The 10,605-nt window shown below is 33.5% G+C and overlaps 1 non-coding gene and 1 pseudogene across 2 annotated transcripts; one reads left to right on the top strand and one right to left on the bottom strand.

Annotated features, from left to right (window-relative positions):
• Positions 1-2,249: 2,249 nt before the first annotated feature.
• Positions 2,250-9,733, top strand: LOC148931441 (heat shock 70 kDa protein 18-like; annotated as a pseudogene). The gene is made up of 4 exons (XR_016135538.1): positions 2,250-2,463; positions 6,254-7,771; positions 9,217-9,348; positions 9,499-9,733. The product of XR_016135538.1 is annotated as a heat shock 70 kDa protein 18-like (transcript).
• Positions 3,641-3,741, bottom strand: LOC125202947 (U6 spliceosomal RNA). The gene has a single exon (XR_007173273.1). It is a non-coding gene; the product is annotated as a U6 spliceosomal RNA (small nuclear RNA).
• Positions 9,734-10,605: the final 872 nt, after the last annotated feature.

Below are 10,605 nucleotides of genomic sequence, written 5' to 3'. Positions count from 1 at the left end.
AAAGTAAGAGAAAAAATGTTGAAAACTTTCATTTTTTTGTTCTCTATTTTTCATGGACAACCAAATATGGCAAATATATTCTATTTTTTTGGATGGAGTGAGTACAATTATTAAATAATTAAAAAAATATATCAAAATTCTGATATAATATTTTCTAAAATTATAAATAATTACATACAAAGTCAATTACATACAAAGTCTTCGGTGTATATAATAATTAACTGACGACAACTTCGGAGTTAACAAAGTTAATAATTTATGTCAACCAATTATAACTATTCGTTGAAATCGTCTAAATATGTGTTTGCTCGATCGAGCTTATAAAAAATAAGGTGACCCTTTTTGCTAATAATTTTTTCCTCACAAAATCGATAACCGTTCCCTGTTTATATCTACGGTCTATAGTGACTTAGATCTATTCAGAATGTCTTAGAAACTAATTTCTATTTTTAAAAAGTCAAATTATTTACACTAGTAATATTTTAAAAATATTTACAACAATTTTGAATTGTTTAAACTAAAAAATTTCTCTCACTTATTATTTATTTTACTGGCCTTGATAATGAATTAAAACAATACTAGTTTACAGTTATAAAATCATTAATTTTTTTTCATGTAATGATATATCATAAACAGCCCAATTGTTGATTATACATGGAGTTGGATGAAATTTGGTTATATATCACTCTTACAGAAGAGAAACAGCTAGTTTATCCAATTTTAGCAAGATATAGTTGACATAATTATACTTTTTTGAGGTGGTGTTTCAATTATTATTTCTACTAAAGTCGTGTAAATTCATGCAAACAAAAGCTTATTAGGGGATGAAGTGTAATTTTTCACCCAATTCTAGCTATCAGGGCCGCCTTTTAAAAGCGTCAAAAAAACAATTTATTAGACGTATATAACAGGCGCCAAGAAAAATAATTCAACTAGGCTTTCAGTTTGCGTCCTTATATAATTATATATAAGTGCCCGGTGACTTACTTGTTTTTTCTTTTTTGAAGTCTATTTGACATCACTAACTGATTTTATTAATTTACATGTCAATTCCGAAGCTATCACCAATTAATTATTCTTTCCAGAAGACTTTTCAAGTGACTAATTAAAGACTTTGCAAGTGACTAATTAAATAGTTGAAGCTTGAAATCGCAAAATGCAATTTAGTGTTACGTTACTATACCACAATAGGAGTTGGGTATGGCGTAGGTACGAGTTTTAAGAAATATAAAAAATAGTAAATTAGAAAAGTTAATGTAATATTAAGTTTATTTATTTATATTAGTTTTATAATAAAATGTAAGTGAAGTGAGTTAGTGGAATGTGAAACCTACTTACTATTTATGGTAAAAGTAAAATGTGACTGTTATTGTGGGACGGACTAAAATAGCATAATGTGATTCTTATTATGGGAGGAGGTAGTAGTTTTTTTATAAAAATGTTATACATGGATTTGGATCTATGCAAAACTAGACCTTAAATACAAAATGCAGAACTAAAATGTACGGAAAGCATGTTTAGGTCATTATAAGTTTATTTGTAGGTCATTTTTAGTAAATATAACCTAAAATGATCTAAAAATAACCTTAATTAAAATTTTATAAATGACCAAAAACTGATTAATAATGATCGTCCGTGTTTTTGGTTAATTATTGATTATTGTCCTATATGCTCTAATACTAATATTTATTTTATGGAAATATCTTATTTTTGTTAATTCGCCTCTAGATTTAAGTCCAGCTCTAATATTATTTAGATAGAGAAATAAAATTACTACCTTAATAAGTGAAAGATAACTGAAAATAGTTGAATGCTGAAACACAACATAACTTGTTTAATTAGTCGACGGTTAAAATCGACTCCCTTTCTCTTTGATCGGTCATTTCCGTATATTTGCATTTACATTCTATATGAAAATATATGAGATAGAGAATTACTAAAAAATTTATTGACCAACATTATTTTTCATTAAAAAAAATTACTAGTTGTACTTTTTAAACCGGATAATGGTATGCAGCAGGTGGGTGGAAGCGACAGGTTCCTTCTATTTCTGCTCTAATTTATAGAGCTATTCTCAATTCATTTATCCAATTTTCCAAAACACACTTGTTGGAACATCCACAACGCTTCCTAGGATGCCTTTCTCACCGGGCAGCTCTCGGTATTGAAATTTTCACGACAGCCATTTGAAGAAGTCGTTTTGACATATCCGTTTTCTTTTTTACCGCGTCGCTAATTCAGAATCATTAATGGCGGGAAAGAGGGAAGGGCGGTCTATTGGGATCGATTTGGGAACGTCATATTCGTGTGTAGCAGCGTTGAAGGACGACCGCGTTGAGATTATACCAAATGAACAGGGCAACCGCACCACACCGTCTTACGTCGCTTTCACTGACTCCTATCGTCTCATTGGTGACGCCGCCAAGACTCAATTCGCCTATAATCCTTTAAACACTGTTTTCGGTCAGTTTTCTCTCCTATTTTCCACCATTTTGTTTTTGGTCTTTGCCTCATATTGATATACTCCCTCCGTCCCGGATAATTCGGGTCACTTTGACCGGGCACGAGTTTTAAGAATTGTAATGAAAAGTGGGTTGAAAAAGTTAGTGGAACGTGGGTCCTACTTTTATATATTAGTTTTATAATAAAATGTGAGTAGGAATGAGTTAGTGGAATATGGGGTCCACTACCAAAAATGGTAAAAGTGAAGTGGGACAAATTATGTGGGACGGACCGAAATGAAAAACTGAGACGAATTATCTAGGACGGAGGGAGTACTTATTAGGCTAGGTAAACCTTTCTTTAAATGTAGTAAAGAGAAGTACTAGTAATTACAAACTTTTCTTAAAATCTCTCCAAATTTTTTCCAATTTTGATACTGGGGTGAAAACTTATGCTAACAATTATTGTGTAATTTTAATATCAATAACCCCAGAAATAATCACGACATGAACAATATACATAATGTAAGATAAATAATTTAAAGTGAGTAATGTAAATTAAAGTACATATGATTACAATGTCACTAAATAAAATTTACTAATATAATAAAATTTACTAATATGATATATATGCATATAATGAAACTAAATAATTATTTTTATTTTTAGATTACAGTAAAAATTACTACTACCTCCGTTCCATAGAAATGAAGTCGTTTCTTTTCGACACGGGGATTAAGAAAAATTGTGTTAGGTGAGTTAAAGTAAAGGGTAGAATGAAAAGAGAAATGAAAAAGATAGAGAGATGAAGAGAGAAAAAAGTAAGAGAGTAAAGTAGGTGTGGAAAAATGTGTTGACTTTTACTAAAAATGGAAGTGACTCTATTACAATGAAATGTACCAAAATGGCAAAATGACTCTATTACTATGGAACAGATGGAGTATTATTTTGTGACGTTACAATTAGAGTTGTCAACTGGGCCGAGCTGGGCCGGCCCAGCTCGGCCCGGCCCGGCCCACCAGTGAAACGAAACGGGCCTGGGCTGGGCTCATCAGTTGAGATGGGTTCCAATTGGGGCATTTTGTAAACCCAGGCCCAGGACCACCCGAAGCCCAGGCCAGGCTAGGCCTGGGCCCAGGCCCATCAGAGGCCCACCTTCTAAAATTAGTGTTTTTTTAATATAATTAGGTGATTTATCACTAATAATAATATATTTCTCTATTTATGCATGTCATCTTGTGCACGAGACATGTTAATTTTGTCTATATCATTCCAATATTTTGGATGTCTCCGAATGAACTTGAACAATAATAGTTGAATATCAACATAAGTTTCCAAATAAATCATGAATGAAACATTCAATCTTGATTACTATCTGATTTTTTTATAATTTGTTTATCAAATATGTAAAAATGATGATTTTGAAGTTTAATTTTAAAAATATTAAGTATTCAAACCTTAATATACGATGATAATTATAGAATTCTTTAAATGTGTTAGTTAGTTCATATACTTGTGGTTTTAAAAATACATCAACCCATATATCATCATCACTAACAAAACAAAACTAACTATATTGGTTATACTTTAGTTATACACTTACTTTTAAATAGAATAAAGAACATGAGAAAAATATTATTGACACAAAGTCAATTAATGAACTTAAACACATCATTAGATTAAGATTTAGTTAATGTGATATAAAAATAGAAGTTATATATTTTATTTTTGCAAATAATACATTTAGGATATCTTTAAAATACTTTTAAAAAATATTCAAACAAAGCATAGGCCAGGCCCATGTGGCAAGTGGGCCTGGGCCGGGCCGGACTTAGCAAAATTAGAAAAGGACCGGCCCAGCCCAGCCCGTCTCAGACATAGGCCGGGCTGTACCTCAATATAGGCGGGCCCATGCTAGACTGGTTGGTCCAACCCATTTGACATCTCTATTAACAATAACAATAATTTACTAAATGAAAAATAAACAAAGTTATATGAAATTATTAATGTGAAAAAAGATTAATAAGTTAATTATAAGAACAAAAAATCAAGAAGTATTTGCTACCAGCTGGAGTCAAACCTGTGACATCAGTGATACTAGGCCAACAGCTGGACCAACTGGGCTACAGTAGGATATACTCCATCCGTCCCCCATAATTTATCATCATTTAATCCGGCACGGGTTTTAAGAAATGTAATAGAAAGTGGGTTGAAAAAGTTAATGGTATGTGGGTCCTACTTTTATATATTAGTTTTATAATAAAATATGAGTGAGAATGAGTCAGTGGAATATGTGGTCCACTACCAAAATTGGTAAAAGTGAAAGGTGACAAATTTTTAGAGACGGACGAAAAATGAAATAGGTGACAAATTTTCAGCGACGAAGGGAGTAGTAAATGTTGAATGAAATATACTCCCTCCGTCCCAGATTAAGAGTCACTTTTTGTCATAAAAGTCTGTTCCAGTTTAAGATTCACTTTTAGAATTTTCCATATTTGGTCATACAATTTTACCCCATTCTTCATCAAAATACCATTATCTACATTAAAATAAACCAAAACAAAAATCTAAAGTCAAAAGGGACCCACCTTCAACCAACTCTATCATCTCACTTCATTTATTACACACTCTACCATCTCATTTCATTTATTACACACTCCACCATCTCACTTCATTTATTACACACTTCAACTCTTTCTTAAAATCCGAGCCATAACAATAAGTGACTCCATATGTAGGACGGAGGGAGTATATACATAGACTAATCTAAAATGGGTGGGGTTCTAAGGGTTCCCCATGCCTCTTGGTAGGTTCGACTCTGGTAATGATAGTGTACCCTTCCCTTATAAAACCTTTTAGACCTTTTAAAAGGATAAGTTACTCATTTCTAATATGATATTTAGATTAGATTTAACCGCAAATATACTGCCCAATGAATTAAACCTAATTACCACAACTCAATTATATTCACTATCTAGATAATTATTAATACTTCCTCCATTCCTAAAGAATATGAACTTTGTCTTCGGTACGGATTTTATTGCATAATATGTAAAGTAAGAGAGATAGATAAATAAAATTTTAAGTATTACTTGTGGAAAATGAGTCTCACCTCAATAGAGAGAAGATAATTTTCAAAATTAGAATGATCATACTTTTCGGGGACGAATTAAAAAGAAAATAGTGCACCCTTTAGAATCCATTTTCTAAACTCTACTAAATCATAGCTTAAGCAAACAAAATATGAAAACCAAGAACGGTAGAAGAAAAACATTACGGGTTCCATAACCTCTATTCTATGTTCAATCAATTTCCCCAATTTATAAATTGCAACTCACTGAAGTCTCATTCTAGAATTAAGTTAACAACTCCTATTAAGCTCAAGTATTATTGATTAAGGTATCAATTTCATCTCTAATTAAATTTAATTACTCACCTCTATCGTTTGATGTTCATTCCGACCCATATCGATAAAGGATCTCTAATTTTTTCTACCCCATGTGTGGAAGTTCCATGTTCATTCTGGCCCTTATGTGTAAGAGCGTGTTAAAATCTCACTTTTAAGGGAATGAATAACTCATTTCAAGTTCAATATTGAGTTTATTATATAGTGGTATATATGTAACAGGAACCATAACTTTTTATCAATGTTAAATTAGCAAGCGACGGTTGAATAACTGTGATGTGTTTGAAGCAGATGCTACTAATCCTATCCAACCACAATTTTACTTCCTTGGTTTCATGTTTCGTTTTCTGCAGTGTAAACATTGTTGTTTTCTCATCTCTATGTAATTCAATTATTTCTCACACAGATGCAAAGAGGTTGATCGGTTGCAAATTCAGTGACCCTACGGTTCAGAGTTACATGAATTATTGGCCATTTAAGGTCGTTCCTGGCACTGATGACAAGCCTATGATCGCGGTAACCTACAAAGGAGAAGAGAAACAGTTTTCTCCTGAGGAGATCTCCTCAATGGTGCTCATTAAAATGAAGGATATCGCTGAGGCATATCTTGGATCAACTGTGAAGAACGCTGTTGTAACGGTGCCAGCTTATTTTAACGATTCTCAACGACAGGCCACAATGGCCGCTGGAGCCATTGCCGGCCTTAATAATTTGAGGATCATCAATGAGCCTACTGCTGCAGCCATTGCGTACTGTCTTGATAATGGGGTCACCAGATCTGTGCCAAAGAATGTGCTGATTTTCGACCTTGGTGGTGACACGTTTGATGTGTCTGTGGCCACGATTGAGGCAAATGCCATTGTAGTTAAGGCTATCGCCGGCGATATTCATCTCGGAGGCCAGGACATGGAAAACAGGATGGTGAATTACTTCAGCAAAGAGTTTGAAAGAAGGACCGGTAAGGATATTAGTGGGAATGCAAAAGCTATGAGGAGATTGAGGAATGCTTGTGAAAGGGCCAAGCGGGGTCTTTCCTCTGCTTTTGAAACTCCAATTGAGATTGAATCATTGATAGATGGGATTGATATGTTTTCGACTATTAATCGTGTTACATTTGATGGCCTCAACATGGATTTATACAACAAGTGTATGAAGCAGGTTGAGAAATGCGTGAGTGATGCAAAGATGGAGAAGAGCAGTGTTGATGAGGTGTTGCTGGTGGGGGGGGTCGAGTAGAATTCCGAAGCTGCAGGAGATGTTGAAGGAGTTTTTTGATGGTAAAGAGGTGCGCAACACCATTAATCCAGATGAAGTTGTGGCTCATGGTGCGGCAGTGCTGGCAGCCAAGTTGAGTGGTGAAGGCAATGACAACGTGGAAAAGCTCATTCATTCCAAAGTTACTCCATTGTCCCATGGTATTGAAGTTGATGGAGAAATGGAGGTACTGCGTGACATCGCAAGAGCCCATTACCGCGCCGGCTCTCCACAAGTCCAAGCATTAGCTTCCGAGTTCTTCCGATCCATGGACTCAGACAGAGACGGCCGAGTCAACCTGTCCGAGTTCCTAGCCTTCATGAGCCACGAAGGCTATCCCTACATGGATAACTCTTGTTTCTTCAACATGCTCGACGTTGATCGCAACGGCTCCCTCGACTTCTTTGAGGTCATGACGTTGTACTACATCATTAAGAGCGGCCGCCCCTTCTGCAACTGCTGTACCAAATTCATCCCCGGGGTTTTCTTCTCCTGCGTCGAGTGCTTTAAGAATCCCAGAAACTCGTACTATCTGTGCCGGGCTTGCTACCGGACGGGCCGGTGCGACCATAACCACGGCGGGCGGACTCAATTTTTGGACAATTATACGTTGTTGCAAGCTAAAAGAGATCCGACGCTTGCACATGCGTCCGGGGTTCCATTTCATGAGGTAATGTTGGTTTTATTTAATTACTCCACATTACATAGTGATGTTATATTCCCGTATCCTGTTTAAAATGAAACTTTTTTCCTAACAAAAAAAGAAAATATAGTATTAAGTATATTATATATAGTAAAAAGAGAAAAATAGAGCCAAATAAAACAAAAGAGTAGTGTTTCCCCAAACAAAAAAAGAAAGACTAGTATTTTCATTTTTAAAAATGCATAATTGGAGTGATTCATCTAAAAAAATGTGTACCTTCTAAATAAGAATGTGATCAAATGAAAATTCTAAATATTGTACAAATTCACTCAAAACTATGATCTGAACCATTGAAAAATGTCAACAGATCACAAATAAACATGAATAGGAAAATGTCAACAGAATTTCAACGGTAGTCAAAGATTGATGTTGTGTTGATATTGTATTGATACTGTGCTGACATTAAAATCTTAAAATTTTACACTGTGTTGATATTATATTGAAACAGTGTTATAATTTTGTTGAGGAGTTTTGAGTTTGTACAATATATAAGTTTGTATTTTATCACGGCCCCTTATAAATATTACCAATAATTTAGATGTCACTCTAAATATTTGTAACGGTTAATGTGGAACATGACATAAAAATACGACATGAACATGTAGTTTAGTGTAAACCGTTTAAGATCCCTTCTCTTATCTTGTCGACACTACGCATACACAATATTACGTGTCGATTCATGTCGTGGTCGTGTCAAATTCGCGTGACTATTATCATTAATATTAATATTTCAATTACTTAATTATTCCAGTTCTTAGTTTACTCAACTGTGGTTTATTTGAGTTTTAATTTTAAACTTTTAGAATTTGGGCTCCGTAGGAGTATGTGACATAAATTTTTTATTATATCTTGTCGTGTCAGCATGAATTAAATCTTGTTGTTATCCCGTGTGTGTCTGAACCAATGGATTTTTACCACATCATATTTTCAATCTTATTGTGTAATGTTGTTATCATGTTCACATAATAACAGGCCGGCACACACATTTGATTGGGAAAATTACACATGTAAATTACACAACATGTAATATTCAATTGGATTGTATAGTACATTTTCCGTTCCACATTAGTAGAGTCACTTTTCATTTTGGATGTTCCATAGTAATAGAATAATTTTTCCTTTTTAGTATACATTTTCTCACTCTTACTTTTCTCTCTCTTATTTTATTCTTTCTATTTTTTTCTCTCTCCTACTTTATCATCTTTTATTTAATACTTTACACACTTTTTCTTTAATCTCTGTATCAGAAAAAAAATATCTCTACTACTATGAAATGGAGGGAGTAATAAATTATCCTTTCCTTTCCTTTCCTTTCCCTTTCCCTTTCCCTTTCCCTTTCTTTTTTGTCCCTTTCTCATAGACAGTGAACTTATATTTCTAGTAGTTGGTAAACATCTTGTTTGTGGCTGCAGGCATGGATTAGACCAACACATGGCATACCTCCATTGCAACATGTCCACGTGTATAATTCGCACATGAACCAATACAATTCATACATATATCACCAAAATGCAATTGTTCCAGCACCACCAAATTCAAACTGGGTAAGTTCAATATTTCGTTTTAATATGATTTTTTGGATCGAGAAATTATAGGTATGGAAAATTATTTTGTGTAAGGTGTTACATGTATATCAATAAAATGAATTTTTATAGTATTATTAATACAGATCTCTTTCAATTGATACATCTCAGAACAATTGGAAGTATGCACTTTCAGCTCTTGAAGCAGGACTCAGCATTGGGGGCATTGCCAGCACCGTCTGCACTATTTTGTGATTGTGACAATGTGATCAAAGAGGGAAATGAATACAAAGTTACAAGCATTTTTCTTAAACGAAAAATCTGCTTTTCTTTATTAGTGCGAATTTGTAATTTGCATAGTCGGGAGAATTTTGACTGGAATATTGGCGTATGTTGCTGTTGTGTGTGACATACCTCATTTCAAATCCTATAACATTTGGTATTTCACTTTCAAAGGATATGTACTTTTTTATTACGTATTCCCTCATTTTCATAATGGATGGTGCACTTGTATAATGATATGCGAAGATGTTGTTTTGTGTATTGGGTAGATCGAGAAAATATTTTATTTATATTATTGTGAATGAGCATTTTCTAAAAAATGAAATGCGACATCTTTTATGAGACCAACTAAAAAAGAAAGTGTGTTATGCAGAAACATATGAAGAATGACTGAACTGTTAAATAAAGAATTCAACGAACTGAGAACTAAGAGTATAAAAATCAATATAAAATTACTAATCAAAGTCTACTAATATATAAAAGTAGGATCCACTCTATACTAACTTTTTCAACTAACTTTCTTTTACATTCGTATCTAGTTAAAGTGTGACAAAATATAAGGGATGGATGGAGTAACTTGTTTAGCCTCCAAGTCTTATCTTCTATAACATCATAAATTCTCTAACCTGAGAAAAGGTAGGGTTACAGTTTTTCACTCTAAAATGGCTGCTTTAATTTGCTGCAATGATTAAATTTTTGGGTTATAACCCAATGATACCGCTTTAAAAATGATTTATGCAACATAATTAACAAATATATTTTGGTATTTTCGTTTGGAAAATGATATAGTCTTGGGAAAATTTAATTTAAATACACAAGATTTACTAATGCACAATGTTAATTATTGAATAATGCTGTCCTTTTTCCCTTATACTCCTTCCGTCCCTCGTTAATTGTCCACTTTCACTTTTTACCATAAATAGTAACAGGTCTTACATTTCACTAACTAATTTCAGTCACATTTTAGTACTCTAAATAAAAATGAGACATATATTC

Source organism: Salvia hispanica, chromosome 2 (genome assembly GCF_029641045.1).
Source record: "Salvia hispanica isolate PSC_SH4W2 chromosome 2, Shi_PSC_v1, whole genome shotgun sequence".
Classification (NCBI taxonomy): Eukaryota; Viridiplantae; Streptophyta; class Magnoliopsida; order Lamiales; family Lamiaceae; genus Salvia; species Salvia hispanica.
Note: the sequence above shows the minus strand (reverse complement) of the source record. Positions and strands in the feature narration are given on the sequence as shown.